The sequence below is a fragment of the Sciurus carolinensis genome, chromosome 7 (assembly GCF_902686445.1).
Source record: "Sciurus carolinensis chromosome 7, mSciCar1.2, whole genome shotgun sequence".
Lineage (NCBI taxonomy): Eukaryota > Metazoa > Chordata > Mammalia > Rodentia > Sciuridae > Sciurus > Sciurus carolinensis.
Genome location: NC_062219.1, coordinates 16,619,146 through 16,638,860, shown reverse-complemented (window position 1 = coordinate 16,638,860; position 19,715 = coordinate 16,619,146). Strand labels below are relative to the sequence as shown.

The following is a 19,715-nucleotide window of genomic DNA, read 5'->3' as shown; positions in this document are numbered from 1 at the left end:
ATAGGCAGGAAGGAGAGATAAGGGGGGAGAGAACTGGAGAACAAAAGAGACCTTAACCTGTAAAAAATGTAGGGTATGCTCACTTCTGGGGGACTTTAGAACATCAGCCATGGCCCCCTTCTCCTTCCTGGGAGAAGCCTGTATTATTACTACTTTTAAATAAAACCTGCTTAATATGCTTGCCTTGGCGTGCTTCTCTAGTGTTCAAACTTCAACATTAGAGGGAGCAGAACTCGTCACCGGTAAACGGTGGTATCAACTTGACCTAGACTTGTCTAGTCTCTTAAGACTAAAGACAATTACCAGCCACCAAAGCCAGAAACACCAGATGACGAAAAGAGGTAGCACCAGAGTTCCTGGAGGATCTGCACTTATTCCCAGGAAAGACATGAAAATTCATCCTTTTTATAAGCCTGGTCCTCTTCCTTATTATTCCTACCCTCTATCTGTAATTCTTCTACCCATTGGACTTAAAAAGCAGACTTGTGAGCCAAGCTACATTTTCTCCTTTCTTTGATGATGGAATGAAACCTTCCTTTCTTCCCAACACTCTTCTCTTGGATAATGCTTTTTTTTTATGGGATGTTTCTGCATGTGGGTTCAGTATTTTATACTTTGGGCTAGAGATTCTTCCACTTATAGATATTTATTCCACACAACTATGACCACTTTAAGATGACCTTGAAACAATATGAAGATTCTTTTATTGCCATAGGCCTTGGAGAGTTTTGGCAGGATTTTTATGAAGAGAAACTTTCACTTGTGATAAAAATGGCCCTGAGGGTATCATCAAACCTTCTAATGGCTTGTTATTCTCATAATTATTAATGTGAAATGTAAACAAATGGTAATGATGTACTATTAACTAATGATTGTGTATAGTTTCAAAGTTTGCCAATCATTTTCATATGAATGATTTCATGTGGCTTTCACAAAAATTTTGAGCTGGACACATGATCCTCATTCCTTTCTTTGGGACAGTGAAAGAGAGGTCAATACAGGATGAGATGTAAATGACATGTTCCATGGGGAGGGACAGCATTTCCCAGGGGCATTTATTTCCAAACTCTTCCAGCACCACCAAAGATTGCCCCACCTCTGTAACTGCACAAGAGTCATTCTTTTTTCTGTGAAAAGTGGAAAGAATTTAACGTTTGCTTATCCTTAGCAGTGCTTATTTCTAGGATGTGAGATAGGGGCCTGGAGGTCATTGCTCATTTTTTACCTTATAAGATTTCACATTAAGTTGAATTTTTTTTTACCATGAGATTGTGGTCAGTCATTTTTATTTTTTAAAACATAAGCTTTGACTTTGCCTTCACCTGTAATGAAATAACAAAGGCAGGATGTTCCCTGCAAACTGAAATAAAAACCAGGGAAACAATGTATGAAACAATGGTTTTCAGACATTGGACAACAAACCATGCAGGAACTGGGAGAAGGGAGACAAAAGAGGTGAACCTCCTAATTGTTATTACAGGGAGAGGGTTTGAAAGTTGCAGAGCAAGTAGGGGAACCCAAAGCAGCCTGGCAGTCTGAGCTGAGAAAACAAAATCTAGAACTGAGACTCCAGGGAGGCCATGGTGGCTAGATGTATAGGGCAGAATACCAGAGAAGAGAAGGCTACACAGAAAAAGGGTTCTGCACTGGGCGTGGAGGCACATGCTGTAATTCCAGCAGCTTTGGAGGCTGAGGCAGGAGGATGGCAAGTTTGAGGTCAGTATCAGCAATTTAGAAAGGCCCTAAGCAACTCAGTGAGGCCTTGTCTCAAAAAATAAAAAGGACTGGGGGTGTGGCTCAGAGATTAAGTGCCCCTGGGTTCAATCCCCAGCATAAACAAATAAACAAACGTGAAACAAACAAACAAAAAAAAACGAGAGTGTTGGAGTTCTGCAGATCTGCAGAGGATTTTCTTGGGTATTCATGGGAGTATTGATTGAGTACATGCATGAAAGGAAACTATCAATGATAAAGAAAGAACCACTGGGAGTAAGTGGGCAGAAAAACAGAGTTTGCACAGGCCTGGGAATAGTGCATGTTCCTAACAGTCGGAGTGAAGAAGCTTATGAAACATGTGATGTGGAGTTGAGTAGGGAGGGAAGGATTACAGAGGGTACAAGGAAACCAACACAGGTGATAGATCTGTGTTCATTATTTGGTTATGGTATAATATCACTCATAAATAAATATATCAAATTGTTCATCAAATTTCACTTGTAAATAAATGTATCAAATTGCTCATCAAATTGTTCACTTGACATAGGTATAATTAATTTTATTCTTGTATTTGATTGTGTATTAATAAAGCTAAAAAAACAAATTTTATTGCATTGTGCATTTTGAGAGACATTTGGGTGGATTATGATATGTGATAAAGGAAATAAATCATGAATCTTCCAAGTTTCAAATTAGAATCTTCAAATTCAAATTCTCCTTTCAGTTTTGTTTTGAAAACTGAAACATCAAAACATTAGCAATGGATAAAAATGTGAGGATAAGAATGTCAGAATGGTGTCTGGAAAGGTGGGAAATATGTTTCTTTGCTATGAGACCATCATAGGTAAGGGTTGAGAAAACCGAGGTTTGTGCATTCTAAGTCCATTTCCTGAATGTCGAAATGAGATGCACATATCTTAGTTTGAACAGTAAAAATAGAATGCTAATGAATGGGTTTTATAAACAACAGAAATTTATTTCTTGAAGTTTTGGATGCTGGAAAATACAAGATCAAGCTGCCAGCAGATTCTTTGGGGAGGGCCCATTTCTGGGTTCATAGACAGAGGTCTTCTCATTGTATCTTTTGTTTTTTTTTTTTTTTTTTTTTAGTTGTAGATGGACACAATACCTTTATTTATTTATTTATTTACTTATTTATTCATTATTTTTATGTGGTGCTGAGGATTGAACATGCTAGTGGTAGGCAAGTACTCTACCACTGAGCATGTCTCACACATGCTAGGCAAGTACTCTACCACTGAGCTTCAGCCTCAGCCCCTCATTGTATCTTTACATGGTAGAAAGCATGAGAGAGATCTTTAGGGTCTTTTTTATAAGGACACTAACCCCATTCATGAGCGCTTCCCTTTCATGATCTAATCATCTTCCAAAGTCCCCATCTCCAAAATCTGTCAAACTGAGGATTAAATTTCACCTATGGATTTTTTTTTATCCTTTGCAGATTTTCTTTTTTTCTTTTTTTCTTTTTTTAGTTTTATTTAAAAAATTTAATACTAGGTGATTTTAACACACCTCTCTCACCACTGGACAGATCTTTCAAAAATTTAACAAAGAAACCATAGATCTCAATAACACAATCAATAATTTAGACTTAACAGACATTTATAGAATATACCATCCAACCAAGAGCAAATACACTTTCTTCTCAGCAGCACATGGATCCTTCTCCAAAATAGACCATATATTATGCCACAAAGCTAATGTTAGCAAATACAAGAAGATAGAGACACTACCTTGTATTCTATCAGATCATAATGGATTGAAGTTAGAAATAAATGAAAGAGTAAAAAACAGAAACTACTCCAACATCTGGAGATTAAACAATATGCTATTATATGATGAATGGATAACAGAAGATATTAGGAAGGAAGTTAAAAAATTCTTAGAGGTAAATGAGAACAAAGAAACATCATATCAAAATCTCTGGGACACTATGAAAGCAGTACTTAGAGGAAAATTTATTTCATGGAGCGCATTCAATAAAAGAAGTAAAACTCAACAAATAAAAGACCTAACACTACAGCTCAAAGTCCTAGAAAAAGGAGAACAGACCAACACCAAAAGTAGTAGAAGACAGGAAATAGTTAAACTCAGAGCTGAAATCAACGAAATTGAAACAAAAGAAACAATACAAAAAAATGACAAAATAAATAGTTGGTTCTTTGAAAAAATAAACAAAATTGATAAACCGTTAGCCACACTAACAAAGAGAAGATGAGAGAAAACCCAAATCACTAAAATTCGGAATGAACAAGAAAATATCACAACAGACACGACTGAAATACAAAACATAATTAGAAGCTATTTTGAAAATCTATACTCCAACAAAATAGAAAATTTTGAAGACATCAACAGGTTTCTAGAGACATATGAATTGCCTAAACTGAACGAGGAGGACATACACAATTTAAATAAACCAATTTCAAGTAATGAAATAGAAGAAGTCATCAAAAGCCTACCAACAAAGAAAAGTCCAGGACCAGATGGGTTCTCAGCTGAGTTCTACAAAACCTTTAAAGAAGAGCTCATTCCAATACTTCTCAAAGTATTCCATAAAATAGAAGAGGAGGGAATACTCCCAAACTCATTCTACAAAACCAATACCCTGATACCTAAACCAGACAGAGACACATCGAGGAAAGAAAATTTCAGACCAATATCCTTAATGAACATTGACACAAAATTCTAAACAAAATTTTAGCAAATCACATACAAAAACATATTAAAAAGATAGTGCACCATGATGAAGTGGGTTTCATCCCAGGGATGCAAGGTTGGTTCAACATCAGGAAATCAATAAATGTAATTCACCATATCAACAGACTTAAAGTCAAGAATCACATGATTATTTCAATAGATGCAGAAAAAGCATTTGATAAAATATAGCACCCCTTCATGCTCAAAACACTAGAAAAAAATAGGGATAGTGGGAACATTCCTTAACTTTGTAAAGGCCATCTATGCTGAACCCATGGCTAATATCATTCTAAATGGTGAAAAACTGAAAGCATTCCCCCTAAAAACTGGAACAAGGCAGGGATGCCCTCTTTCACCACTTCTTTTCAATATCGTCCTTGAAACTCTAGCCAGAGCAATTAGACAGACCAAAGAAATTAAAGGGATTTGAATAGGAAAAGAACTCAAACTATCCCTATTTGCTGATGATATGATTATATACTTAGAGGAACCAGGAAATTCCACCAGAAAACTTTTAGAACTCATAAGTGAATTCAGTAAAGTAGTGGGATATAAGATCAATGCACATAAATCTAATGCATTTTTATACATAAGTGATGAATCTTCAGAAAGAAAAATTAGGAAAACTACCCCATTCACAATAGCATCGAAAAAAATAAAATACTTGGGAATCAATCTCACAAAAGAGGTGAAAGACCTCTACAATGAGAACTACAGAATACTAAAGAAAGAAATTAAAGAAAACCTTAGAAGATGGAAAGATCTCCCATGTTTTTGGATAGGAAGAATTAATATTGTCAAAATGACCATACTACCAAAAGTGTTATACAGATTCAATGCAATTCCAATTAAAATCCCAATGACGTCCTTACAGAAATAGAGCAAGCAATCATCAAATTCATCTGGAAGAATAAGAAACCCAGAATAGCTAAAGCAATCCTTAGCAGAAAGAGTGAAGCAGGGGGTATCGCAATACCAGATCTTCAACTCTACTACAAAGCAGTAGTAACAAAAACGGCATGGTATTGGTACCAAAATAGATAGGTAGATCAATGGTACAGAATAGAGGACACGGACACAAACCCAAATAAATACAATTTTCTCATACTAGACAAAGGGGCCAAAAATATGCAATGGAGAAAAGATAGCCTCTTCAACAAATGGTGTTGGGAGAATTGGAAATTCATATGCAACAGAATGAAACTAAACCCATATCTCTCACCATGCACGAAACTAAACTCAAAATGGATTAAGGACCTTGGAATCAGACCACAGACCCTGCAGATTATAGAAGAAAAAGTAGATCCAGATCTTCAACATGTCAGCTTAGAACCAGATTTCCTCAACAGGACTCCCATAGCACAAGAAATAAAAGCAAGAATCAATAACTGGGATAGATTCAAACTAAAAAGTTTTCTCTCAGCAAAGGAAACTATCAACAATACGAAGAAAGAGCCTCCAGAGTGGGAGAAAATCTTTGCCAATCATACTTCAGATAGAGCACTAATCTCCAGAATCTATAAAGAACTCAAAAAACTCTACACCAAGAATGCAAATAATCCAATCGACAAATGGGTTAAGGAAATGAATAGACACTTCACAGAAGAAGATCTACAAGCAATCAACAAACATATGGAAAAATGTTCAACATCTCTAATAATAAGAGAAATGCAAATCAAAACCACCCTAAGATTCCATCTCACCCCATTTAGAATGGCGATTATCAAGAATACAAGCAACAACAGGTGTTGGCGAGGATGTGGGGAGAAAGGTACACTCATACATTGCTGGTGGGGCTGGAAATTAGTGCAGCCACTCTGGAAAGCAGTGTAGAGATTCCTTAGAAAACTTGGAATGGAACCACCATTTGACCCAGCTATCCCACTCCTTGGCCTATACCCAAAGAACTTAAAATCAGCATACTACAGAGATACAGCCACATCAATGTTCACAGGTGCTCAATTCACAATAGCCAGATTGTGGAACCAACCTAGATGTCCTTCAGTTGATGAATGGATAAAGAAAATGTGGCATGTATATATAATGGAATATTACTCAGCCATAAAGAATGATAAAATTATGGCATTTGCAGGCAAATGGATGAAATTGGAGAATATCATGCTAAGTGAGATAAGCCAATCTCAAAAAACCAAAGGACGAATGATATCGCTGATAAGTGGATGATGACACATAATGGGGGGTGGAAGGGGTTAGTGTTAGGGTTAGAGTTAGGGTTAGGGAGGGGGCAAGAATGGAGGAAGGAAGGACTGTATAGAGGGAAAAGAGGGGTGGGAGGGGTGGGGGGAAGGGAAAAAATAACAGAATGAATCAAGCAACATTACCCTATGTAAATTTATGATTACACAAATGGTATGCCTTTATGCCATGTACAAACAGAGAAACAACATGTATCCCATTTGTTTACAATTAAAAAAATTTTTTTTAATTTTCACAGACTGCATTTTGATTCATTGCACACAAATGGGGTGCAGCTTTTCATTTCTATGGTTGTACACAATGTAGATTCATACCATTCATGTAATCATATATATACATAGGGTAATCCTGTCTGTTTCATTCTACTATCATTCCATTGCCCATCCCCTCCCACCCCATTTTCCTCTACACCATCCAAAGTTCCTTCATTCTTCTCTTCCTCCCTGCTGCCACTCCCCTTATTTATATATATATCATCATCCACTTATCAGAGAAAACATTCAGCTTTTGGTTTTTTGGGCTTGGCCTATTTCACTTAGCATGATATTCTCCAACTTTATCCATTTACCAGAAAATGTGATGATTTTGTTTTTCTTTATGACTGAGTAATATTCTATTGTGTATATATACCACATTCATCAATTTCTTTACCCATTCATCAATTGAAGGGCATCTCTGTTGGTTCTACAATCTAGCTATTATAAATTGAGCTGCTATGAGTATTGATCTCACTGCATCACTGTAGTATGCTGATTTTAAGTCTTTTGGGTATAAACCAAGGAGTGGGATAGCTGGGTTAAATGGTGGGTCCATTCCAAGTTTTCTGAGGAATCTCCATACTGCTTTCCAGAGTGGCGGCAATTTGCAACTCCACCAGCAATGTAAAAGTGTGCCTTTTCCCCTATATCCACACCAATACTTATTGCTTGTGTTCTTGATAATAGCCATTTCCAATTGGAGTGAGATGAAATCTTAGGGTGGTTTTAATTTGCATTTCTCTAATTACTAGAGATGTTGAACACTTTTTCATATATTTGTTGATGACCTGTATTTCTTCTTCTGTGAAGTGTCTGCCCAGTACTTTAGCCCATTTATTGATTGGGTTCTTTGTAGTTTTGGTGTAAAGTTTTTTAAGTTCTTTATAAATTTTGGAGATTAGGACTCTGTCTGAGGTGTGTGTGGAAAAGATTTTCTCCCACTCTGTAGGATCTCTTTTCACATTATCGATTGTTTCCTTTGCTGAGAAAAAGCTTTTAGTTTGAATCCATCCCATTTATTGATTCTTGATTTTATTTCTTGCACTATGGGAGTCTTGTTAAGGAAGTCTGGTCCTAAGCCAACATGACGGAGATTCGGGCCTACTTTTTCTTCTGTTTGGTGAAGGGTCTCAGGTCTAATTCCTAGAATCTTGACCATTTAGAGTTGAATTTTGTGCAGGCTGAGTGATAGGGGTTTAATTTCATTTTACTGCATATGGACTTCCAGTTTTGCCAGCACCATTTGTTGAACAGGCTATCTTTTCACCATTGTATATTTTTGCCCCTTTGTCTAGTATTTATGTGGGTATGTCTCTGTGTCTTCTATCCTGTACCATTGGTCTACCTGTCTATTTTGGTGCCAATACCCTGCCAGTTTTGTTACTATTGCTCTATAAGAGTGTTTGAGGTCTGCTTCACTCTTCCTGTCCAGGATTGTTTTGGCTATTCTGGGTCTTTGGTTCTTCCAGATGAATTTCATGATGGCTTTCTCTATTTCTAGGAGAACTGTCATTGGAATTTTAATTTAAATTGCATTAATCTGTATAGCACCTTTGGAAGTATGACCATTTTGATAATATTAATTCTACCTATCCAAGAACATGGGACATCTTTCCATCTTCTAAGGTCTTCTTCAATTTCTTTCTTTAATGTTTTGTAGTCTTCATTGTAGAGATCTTTCACCTCTTTGGTTAGATTAATTCCCAAGTATTATTTTTTGAGGCTATTGTGAATGGAGTTGTTTTCCTCATTTCCCTTTCAGATGTTTCATTGCTTATGAATAAAAATGCTTTAGATTTATGTGTGTTGATTTTATATCCTGCTATTTTGTTGAATTCATTTATGAGGTCTAGAAGTTTTATAGTGTAGTTTTTTGGATCCTTTAAATATAGAATCATGTCATCAGAAAATAGTGACAGCTTGAGTTCTTCTTTTCCTATTCATATTCCTTTAATTTCTTTGGTCTGTCTAATTGCTCTGGCTAGTATTTCAAGGATAATGTTGAATAGAAGTGGTGAAAGAAGGAATCCCTGTCTTGTTCCAGTTTTTAGAGGAATGTGTTCAGTTTTTCTCTATTAAGAATGATGTTGGCTGTGGGCTTAGCACAGATAGCCTTTACAATATTGAGGTAGGTTACTACTATCCCTATTTTCTCTAGTGTTTTGATCATGAAGAGGTGTTGTATTTTGTCAAACACTTTCTCTGCATCAATTGAAATTATCATATGATACTTAACCTTAAGTCTATTGATGTGATGAATTACATTTATTGATTTCCAGATGTTGAACCAACCTTGCATCCCTGGGATGAACCCCACTTGATCATGGTGCACTATCTCCCTAATATGTTTTTTATGCGATTTGCTAGAATTTTGTTAAGGATTTTTGCATCTATATTCATCAGAGATTTCAGTCTAAAATTGTCTTTCCTTAATGGGTTATTGTCTGGTTTGGGTATCAGGATGATACTAGCTTCATAGAATGCATTTGAAAGTGTTTCCTCCTTTTCTATTTCCTGGGATACTTTGAGGAGTATTGGAATGTAGAACTCGGCTGAGAATCCATCTGGTCCCGAACTTTTCTTTGTTGGTAGGCTTTTGATGGCTTCTTCTAATTCATTGCTTGAAATTGATCTGTTTAAATTGTGTATGTCCTCCTGGTTCAGTTTGGGAGGATCATATGTCTCTAGAAATTTGTCGATGTCTTCAATATTTTCTACCTTGTTGGAGTATAGATTTTCAAAGTAGTTTCTCATTGTATTATGTATTTCAGTGGTGATATTTCCTTTTTCATCATGAATTTTAGTAATTTGAGTTTTCTCTCTCCTCTTTGTTAGAGAGGCTAAGGGTTTGTCTATTTTGTGTATTTCTCAAAGAACCTACTTTTTGTTTTGTCAATTTTTTGAATTGTTTCTTTTGTTTCAGTTTCATTGATTTCAGTTCTGATTTTAATTATTTTCTGTCATCTACTACTTTTGGTGTTGTTCTGTTCTTCTTTTTCTAGGACTTTGAGATGTAATGTTAGGTCATTTAGTTGTCAAAGTTTTATTCTTTTCTTGAATGTGCTCCATGCAATGAATTTTCCTCTCAGTACTGCTTTCATAGTGCCCCAGAGATTTTGATATGTTGTATCATCATTCTCATTTATCTCTAAAATTTTTTATCTCCTCCCTGATGTTTTCCATCATCCACATTTCATTCAATAGCATATTATTTAGTCTCCAGGCATTGGAGTAGTCTCTGTTTTTTTATTTTGTCACTGATTTGTAATTTCATTCCATTATGATCTGATAGAATACAAGGTGGTATCTCTATCTTCTTGTATTTGCCAAGAGTAGCTTTGTGGCATAACATATGGTCTATTTTAGAGAAGGATCCATGTGGTGCTGAGATGAAAGTGTATTTGCCGGTTGTTGGATGGATATTCTATATATGTTTGTTAAATCTGTTATTGATTGTGTTATTGAGTTCTATGGTTTCTTTGTTTAGTATTTATTTGGAAGATCTATGCAGTGGTGACAGCAATGTGTTAAAGTCACCCAGAATTATTGTGTTGTGGGCTGTTTGATTCCTGGAATTGAGAAGGATTTGTTTGATGTACATGGATGAACCATTGTTTGGGGCATAAATATTTACAATCATATCTTCCTGATTTATGGTTCCCTTAAGCAGTATGAAATGTCCTTTTTTTATCCCTCTGACTAACTTTGGCTTGAAATCCACTTTATCTGAAATAAGGATGGAAACTCCTGCCGCATCTATTTCCTACCACTCTAACACTTGACATGGTTCTGTTGGAGTAGAGGATACAACACTTGACACGGTTCTGTTGAAAGATCATCCTCCCTCTTGGGGGCCTCAGGCGTGGCATGTCTCCATGTGCAGTTGCTTTTAATACTAATAATCAATATATCCTTAGATTCAGATTATAGAGAATACTGGGGAGATTTCATGGTGCTGGGACACAAAATAACATATGATAAAGTTTAACATTAATACTTAGATGAAATCATAAATAAATAATTATGATTTGCTCAAATTTGTAAGGAGCCTGTGATTTCTTTTAATATACAAATTCTCTAAAAGCTATATATAGGTATGTGAGAGTATATTCCTCTGAACTTTGATGGTGTTTGGTCTTCATTGCTTTCTTGGTGTTTATGATTAAGTTTAAGGATATCTTCCCCACTTAATAAAAAATAAATAGGTTAATCACACATACAATTTGTATTCTTCCTATGTTTAGTTCTTTAAAGATCAAAATAGTTTTAGTCTGCCATTGAGTACATGAAATAGAATAAATATTAATTCTAAGCTGATTCCTCTATTCTCTGTTAATGATAACAAAAACTTTTCACTGTTAATAACTAACATTAGAGTTCTTGGAAAGGGTGACTTCTATAGAAACTTAATGATGTATTCTTTCAGGGAAATTAAAACTAAATAGAGCATGGTTCCCTCTACCTTGCTGGGAACTTTTTTTTTTTTAACTTAAGCTATCATACAGGAAGAACATGTTTCTTGAATAGGATCATTAATTATACTCCTGAGGATTTTTTACTTAACATTTCATTGTATTAACTATGAAATGATGTAATCAATACCAAAGAAAAAACATAAAAGATTCTGTGAACAATATTCAGATTCAGCCTCAGAACACTTGGTGTCTCTCTGTGCTGTTTCTCCACCGCACCGACACCTCCCATCCACCTAGGACCCCTGACTGCTGCTAGGGCTGGAACCCAGCAAACCCTCACTTTTTTTCTGAGTCCATATGCATAGTAGGTTTTTTTCCCATCCTTTCATCTTTAGTCATGTCTATGACATGAGTCTCTTGAAGGCAGTATATTGTTGGGTCTTTCTTGTTAATCCAATCTGCCAGTCTTTGTCTTTTGATTGATGAATTTATGTCATTAGCATTCAGGGTTATTAGCATTCAGGGTTATTATTGAGATGTGATTTGTATTGCCAATCATTTGGGCTTATTTTTGGTGTTTAACTTGACTTGGTTTCTCCTTCGATTGGTTTCTCCTTTATGGTAGTTCCTCCCTTTGCTGACCTACATTGTTTTTCATTTCCTCCTCATGGAATATTTTGCTAAAAATATTCTGTAGCACAGGCTTTCTATTTGTAAATTCTTTTAGCTTTTGTTTATCATGGAAGGATTTTTATTTCATCTTCAAATCTGAAGGTAAGTTTTGCTGGGTATAAGATTCTTGGTTGGCATCCATGTTCTTTCAGAACTTGAAAAATGCTGTTCCAGGGCCTTCTAGCTCTTAGGGTCTGGACTGAGAAATCTACTGATATCTGTATTGCTTTCCCCCTATATGTAATCTGATGCTTTTCTCTCTCGGCCTTCAAAATCCTATCTTTATTTTGCATGTTAGGCATTTTCATTATAATGTGCCTTGGTGTGGGTCTGCTGTGATTTTGTGCATTTGGTGTTCTGTAAGCCTCTTGCATTTAATTTTCCATTTCATTCTTCAGGCTTGGGAAATTTTCTGATATTATTTCATTGAATAGGCTGTTCATTCCTTTGGTTTGTATCTCTGTGCCTTCCTCAATTCTGATAATTCTTAAATTCAGTGTTTTCATGATATCACATAGTTCTTGGAGGATCCATTCATGATTTCCCACCATCTTCTCTGGTCAATTTTATTTTCAAGATTAAATATTTTGCCTTCATTGTCCAGGGTTTTGTCTTCCAAGTGATCTAGTCTGTTGGTGATGCTTTCCATTGAGTTTTTTTATTTGGTTTATTGTTTCCTTCATTTCAAGGATTTGTTTATTTGTTTTTTTGAGAATCTATCTCTTTGTGGAAATGAACTTTTGCTTTGTGCAGTTGCTCTTTCAACCACTTATTGGGCTGATCATTCATTTCCTGCATTTGCTCCCTGATCTCATCCTTTGCTTCATGAATCATTTTAATTATGTATATTCTGAACTCCTTTTCTGACATTTCTTCTAACATGCTGTCACTGGATTATATTAATATAGAATCTGGGTTTGTTTGGATCATTTTTTCCCCTTGTTTTTTCATGTTGTTCATGTATCTTCCCCTCTAGCAGTGCAGATCTGGGGTATATATAAGCTGTTTCATTTACTTTTACTTTCCTCACATTAGTTATCAGTGACAGTCTGTGATTAGCAATGCATGAAAATTACTTTCAGGTCCAGAAAAGGCTTTCTGAATTTTCAGCAATGTCTCTGTGGTCAAATTGTTTCCATCTTCATTGGGGAACTTCTGGTTGAACTGCTACTATGTGTGTGTGTGAATTGGAAAGGTTGCACTTACACCACATGGTGTTACTAAAGGGGTTCCAAGGAGGTCCTAAGACAGGGAGACCTCTACTTGGAACCACCCAGGTTCTTGACATCTTGTCTTGGTTAGTTATCCAGGAGGAAGACTGAGACACCAACTCTGATAAGTCTAACTACATGCTGCCTTCCTGCTTTTTAAACCTTTGCTTCTTTTCTTTAAATTAGCTCTCTCTGTCTCTCTCTCTTGGGAATTGAGAGTCACAGAGGATAAATCTCAGTCCACCAAACAGATCAAAGCCTGATCAAAATGACTGCTGTCTCAGTTTTTGGCACTGAGCCAAGGAGCTGTATGTCCTGTGCCAAGCAGGCATTTATAAATGCCATTCTACCACCTCTACTTTATTTTTGGCCCCTCCACAGACCAATCTGTCCTTTTCAGTCATTAGTTATTTTCAAACACCCTCAGACTTACCTTGCTACATACCTCAGATTCCCATATCTACTTTCACGTCCTCCTGGGTCTGGGTCACTTTGTGGGAAGAACAGCAGGTAAGTTAATAACTTTTTTTTCCTTTCTTTCTTTCTTTCTTTTTGCTCTCAGAGAAAATGTCCCTTGTATCTCTGCTCATAACATAACCTCCTTATTGGTTTGGGTTGACTACTGGTGCAACAGCTCCATCTTTGGGAGAACCCTGGCATTGATCTAATGTGTGCTATTTCAAAATCATTAAATTTTAAGGAGACATTGTCTCATGGCATGATTCCCATTTGGCCTTGGGACAAAACCTCTGCTCTGAACAAGCCTTTTTCTATGGGGTTCTGACTATGCCTAGTACAGTTGGGGCTCTATAGCTATGCGGAGAGATTTACTGTCAACGTTACCAACTACTGAAAGATGAGTGTCGAAGTCTCCAGTTATTGTTCATTTATTTGTTTCCTTTTTCAGTTTTAGTTTAACATATACTGACACTTTATTTCTGGGTTTGGGTTAGGGCAGCCACCTCTTCTACTCTCTGCCAAGGGTGAAACAATTCGGGTGAGCTGCCTCTCCTCAAAGGAGCTTTTTCTTTGGAATTCAGTTCTCCTGGCTGCCTGGTGACCTCGGTTTGCAGGTCCAAGACAACTTACGGCTCTGGGTAATACTGCTTTTAATCCTTGTTGAAGGGCTAACGTTCCTTCCTAGTTCTTCCTACCTTTTAAGTGAAAGCAACTCTTTCTTGTTACTCTAAAGTAGGAGCTTGCTAGAAGATGTACAATGACACGGGGCCCATATTGATTTGTTAGCACAGTGAGGAGCATAAATGCCCGGATCGGTGCCACGTGCCCTGCCTTCCGGTTTGCCTGCCGGCTCTCTTTCTCCAGCGCCTTCCGGTTCGCTTCCCCGAGCGCCTTCTGGTTCGCACCCGGAGCACCTTCCGGTTCGCATCCCGGAGCGCCTTCGGGTTCTCTGTGCTGAACGCCTTCCGGTTCTCTATCCGGAGTGCCTTCCGGTTCGCTTCCGGGAGCGCCTTCCGGTTCTCTTTCAGTCGTGCCTTTGGTCTCTCCAGGCAGGAAGTGCTGCGCTGCCACTGTCCCGCCACACTCAAGCGCCCCTCGCAGTCTCTGGTCTTCTCTGCAAGGCAACCCAGGCTCAGGTGTCTGGTGTCAGAGATAAAATCACCACATGCTGCTGGGGCTGTAACTCAGTGGCACAGCGCTTGTCTGGCATGTGTGAGGCACTGGGTTCCATCCTTAGCATCGCATAAAGATAGACAAATAAAATAGGGGCATGCCGATCAGCTACAGCTACAAACAAGAAAACCATATAAATGTACAGTAAAAAGACCAAGACTGCCAAGAGACCCATAGGGCTCAGCATCAAATGTGGTTGCCATGTTCGACCATTCACAGATTCAGGAGTTCCAAGAGGACTTCAACATGATTGATGAGAGTAGAAGTGGTTTTGTGGGCAAAGAAGATGGCATACATACTTTCCTCTAGGGAAGCATCCTACTAATGCCTACCTTAATGCCACGATGAATGAGGCTCTGTGGTCCATGTTCAGTGAAAAATTAAGTGACACAGACCCTGAAAATGTCATCATAAATACTTTTGCTTGCTTTGATGAAGAAGCAATAGGTATCATTGAGAAGGATTATTCAAGAGCTGCTGATGGTGATGGGAGATGGGTATACAGATGAGGAAGTGGACGAAGTCTCTTGATGAAAAGGGGAATTTCAGTTACACTGGATTCATGTGCATCCTTAGATATTTCTGGATCAAAAGACAAAGATCAGGGGCTGGGGAGATAGCTCAGTCGGTAGAGTGCTTGCCTTGCAAGCACAAGGCCCTGGGTTCGATCCCCAGCACCAAAAAAAAAAAAAAAAAAAAAAAAAAAAAAAAAAAAAAAAGACAAAGATCATCAAAAGATGTTTAGCTGAAACCTTCTAATTACATTGTTTACTCTTTCTCAGACACTCCTTCATAGAACCTGTTGCTTGCAACTTCACACCTTCCCTTTTAAAAAAAAGTTTTATTCCAGACCTTTTGCCACTTATATAATCTACCTGGAAATGGTGATTAGGTTGTAAGTTGTTTTCAGAGTGTGACTAAAAATCAACAAACGTGAAAGCCCAGGAAAATATGTCTGTATTTCTGGTTTTGCTGAATTTTTACATAATGAGAGCACTATTTTGAAATAAAGATTACGCTGATTTGAAAAGAAAAAGAGCTTTGAGGCATCATGTTGATTGACATTAGAATCAGACCTTTTTACCATACCACGCTCATAGAGAGTTTCTTTTTCAATTTTTATTTATTTATTTTTATTGTAAACAAATGGGATACATGTTGTTTCTGTTTGTACATGAAGTAAAGGCAAACCATTTGTGTAATCATACATCTACGTAGGGTAATGGTGTTTGATTCATTCTGTTATTTTTACCTCCCCCCACCCCTCCCACCCCTCTTTTCCCTCTATACAGTCCCTCCTTCCTCAATTCTTGCCTCCCTCCCCTCCCCTTATGTGTCATCATCTGCTTATCAGCGAGATCCTTTGTACTTTGGTTTTTTGAGATTGGCTTTTCTCACTTAGCATGATATTCTCCAATTTCATCCATTTGCCTGCATATGCCACAATTTTATTATTCTTTATAGCTGAGTAATATTCCATTGTATATATATATATATATATATATATATATATATACACCACAGTTTCTTTATCCATTCATCAATTGAAGGACATCTAGGTTGGTTCCACAGTCTGGCTATTGTGAATTGAGCAGCTATGAACATTGATGTGGCTGTATCTCTGTAGTACGCTGATTTTAAGTCCTTTGGGTATAGGCCAAGGAGAGGGATAGCTGGGTCAAATGGTGGTTCCATTCCAAACTTTCTGAGGAATCTCCACACTGTTTTCCAGAGTGGCTGCACTAATTTGCAGCCCCACCAGCAATGTATGAGTGTGCCTTTTTCCCCACATCCTCTCTAACACCTATTGTTGCTTGTGTTCTTGATAATCGCCATTCTAATTGGGGTGAGATGGAATCTTAGTGTAGTTTTGATTTGCATTTCTCTTATTACTAGAGATGTTGAACATTTTTTCATATATCTGATGACTGCTTGTAGATCTTCTTCTGTGAAGCATCTGTTCATATCCCTAGCCCATTTGTTGATTGGATTATTTGTATTCTTGGTGTAGAGTTTTTTGAGTTCTTTATATATTCTGGAAATTAGTGCTCTATCTGAAGTATGAGTGGCAAAGATATTCTCCCACTCTGTAGGCTCTCTCTTCACATTGCTGATAGTTTTCTCTGCTGAGAGAAAGCTATTTAGTTTGAATCTATCCCAGTTATTGATTCTTATTTTTATTTCTTGTGCTATGGGAGTCCTGTTAAGGATGTCTGATCCTAAGCCCATAAGTTGAAGATTTGGACCTACTTTTTCTTCAATAAGATGCAGGGTCGCCGGTCAGATTTCAAGGTCCTTGATCCATTGTGAGTTGATTTTTCTGCAGGGTGAGAGATAGGGGTTTAGTTTCATTCTGCTGCATATGGATTTCCAGTTTTCCCAGCACCATTTGTTGAAGAGGCTATCTTTTCTCCATTGCATATTTTTGGCCCCTTTGTCTAGTATGAGAAAATTGTATTTATTTGGGCTTGTGTCTGTGTCCTCTATTCTGTACCATTGATCTACCTGTCCATTTTGGTGCCAATACCAGGCCGTTTTTGTTACTATTGCTTTGTAGTATAGTCGAAGTTCTGGTATTGCGATACCACCTGTTTCACTCTTCCTGCTAAGGATTGCTTTAGCTATTCTGGGTTTCTTATTCTTCCAGATGAATTTGATGATTGCTTGCTCTATTTTCGTAAGGTACATCATTGGGATTTTAATTGGAATTGCATTGAATCTGTATAGCACTTTTGGTAGTATGGCCATTTTGACAATATTAATTCTTCCTATCCAAGAAGATGGGAGATCTTTCCATCTTCTAAGGTCTTCCTCAATTTCTTTCTTCAATGTTTTGTAGTTTTCATTGTAGAGATCTTTTACCTCTTTGGTTAGATTGATTCCCAAGTATTTTATTTTTTTGAGGCTATTGCAAATGGAGTTGTTTTCCTCATTTCCCTTTCAGCTGTTTCATCACTTGTGTATAAAATGCTTTATGTGTGTTGATTTTATAGCCTGCTATTTTGCTGAATTCATTGATGAGGTCTAGAAGTTTTCTGGAGGAGGTTTTTGGATCCTCTAAATATAGAATCATCAGCAAATAGTGACAGCTTAAGTTCCTCTTTTTCTATTCGTATCCCTTTAATTTTTTTAGTCTGTCTAATTGCTCTGGCTAGAGTTTCAAGGACAATGTTGAATAGAAGTGGTGAAAGAGGACATCCCTGTCTTGTTCCCATTTTTAAAGGGAATGGTTTCAATTCTTCTTCATTAAGAATGATGTTGGCCATGGGCTTAGCATAAATAGCCTTTATAATGTTCAGGTTTGTTCCTACTATCCCTATTTTTTCTAGTGTTTTGAGCATGAAGGGGTGTTGTATTTTGTCAAACACTTTTTCTGCATCAATTGAAATAACCATATGATTCTTATCCTTAAGCCTATTGACATGATGGATTACGTTTATTGATTTACGAATGTTAAACCATCCTTGCATTCCAGGGATGAACCCCACTTGATCGTGGTGCACAATTTTCTTAATATGTTTTTGGATACATTTTGCCAATATTTTGTTAAGGATCTTTGCATCTATATTCATCAAGGATATTGGTCTAAAATTTTCTTTCCTTGATGTGTCTTTTCCTGGTTTGGGTATGAGGGTGATATTAGCTTCACAGAATGAGTTTGGTAGGGTACCCTCCTTTTCTATTTCCTGGAATACTTTGAGAAGTATTGGAATGAGTTCTTCTTTGAAGATCTTGTAGAACTCGGCTGAGAATCCGTCTGATCCTGGGCTTTTCTTGGATGGTAGGTTTTTACTGGACTCTTCTATTTCATTGCTTGATATTGATCTGTTTAAAGTGTGTGTGTCCTCCTGGTTCAGTTTGGGAGGAGCATATGTCTCTAGAAATTTGTCAATGTCTTCGGTAGTTTCTATTTTGTTGGAATACAGATTTTCAAAGTAGCTTCTCATTATGTTCTGTATCTCAGTGGTGTCTGTCATGCTATTTCCTTTTTCATCATGAATTTTAGTAATTTGAGTTTTCTCTCTCCTTCTCTTTGTTAGTGTGGCTAAGGGTTTGTCTATTTGTTTACTTTTTCAAAGAACCAACTTTTGTTGTGTCAATTTTTGAATTGTTTCTTTTGTTTCAATTTCATTGATTTCAGCTCTGATTTTAATTATTTCCTGTCTTCTACTACTTTTGTAGTATCCTACAAAATGTATTCTGTTCTTCTTTTTCTAGGGCTTTGACCTGTAATGTTAAGTCATTTAGTTGTTGACTTTTCATTCTTTTCTGGAATGTGCTCCATGAAATAAATTTTCCTCTTAGTACCACTTTCATAGTGTCCCAGAGATTTTGATATGTTGTATCATCATTCTCATTGACCTCTAAGAATTTTTTTTATCTCCTCCCTGATGTTTTCTGTTATCCATGTTTCATTTAATAGCATATTATTTAGTCTCCAGGTGTTGGAGCAATTTCTGTTTATATTGTCATTGATTTCTACTCTCAGTTCATTGTGATCTGATAGAACACAAGGCAGTATCTGTATTTTTTTTCATTTCCTAAGAGCTGCTTTGTGGCATAACATATAGTCTATTTTCAAGAAGGTTCCATGTGCTGCTGAGAAGAAAGTGAATTCACTCATTGATGGGTGGAATATTCTATATATGTCTGTTAAGTCTAGGTTATTGATTGTGTTATTGAGTTCTATGGTTTCTTTGGTTGGTTTTTGTTTGGAAGATCTATCTAGTGGTGACAGCAGTGTGTTACTCACTCAGAATTATTGTGTTGTGGTCTATTTGATTCCTGAAATTGAGAAAGATTTGTTTGATGTACAGGGATGCACCATTGTTTGGGGCATAAATATTTACTATCGTTATGTCTTCCTGATTTATGGT

The 19,715-nt window shown here is 36.9% G+C and overlaps 1 pseudogene; it reads left to right on the top strand.

The window, feature by feature from the left end:
• The first annotated feature begins 675 nt into the window (after positions 1 to 675).
• Positions 676 to 15,458, top strand: LOC124989167 (myosin regulatory light chain 12B-like; annotated as a pseudogene).
• Positions 15,459 to 19,715: the final 4,257 nt, after the last annotated feature.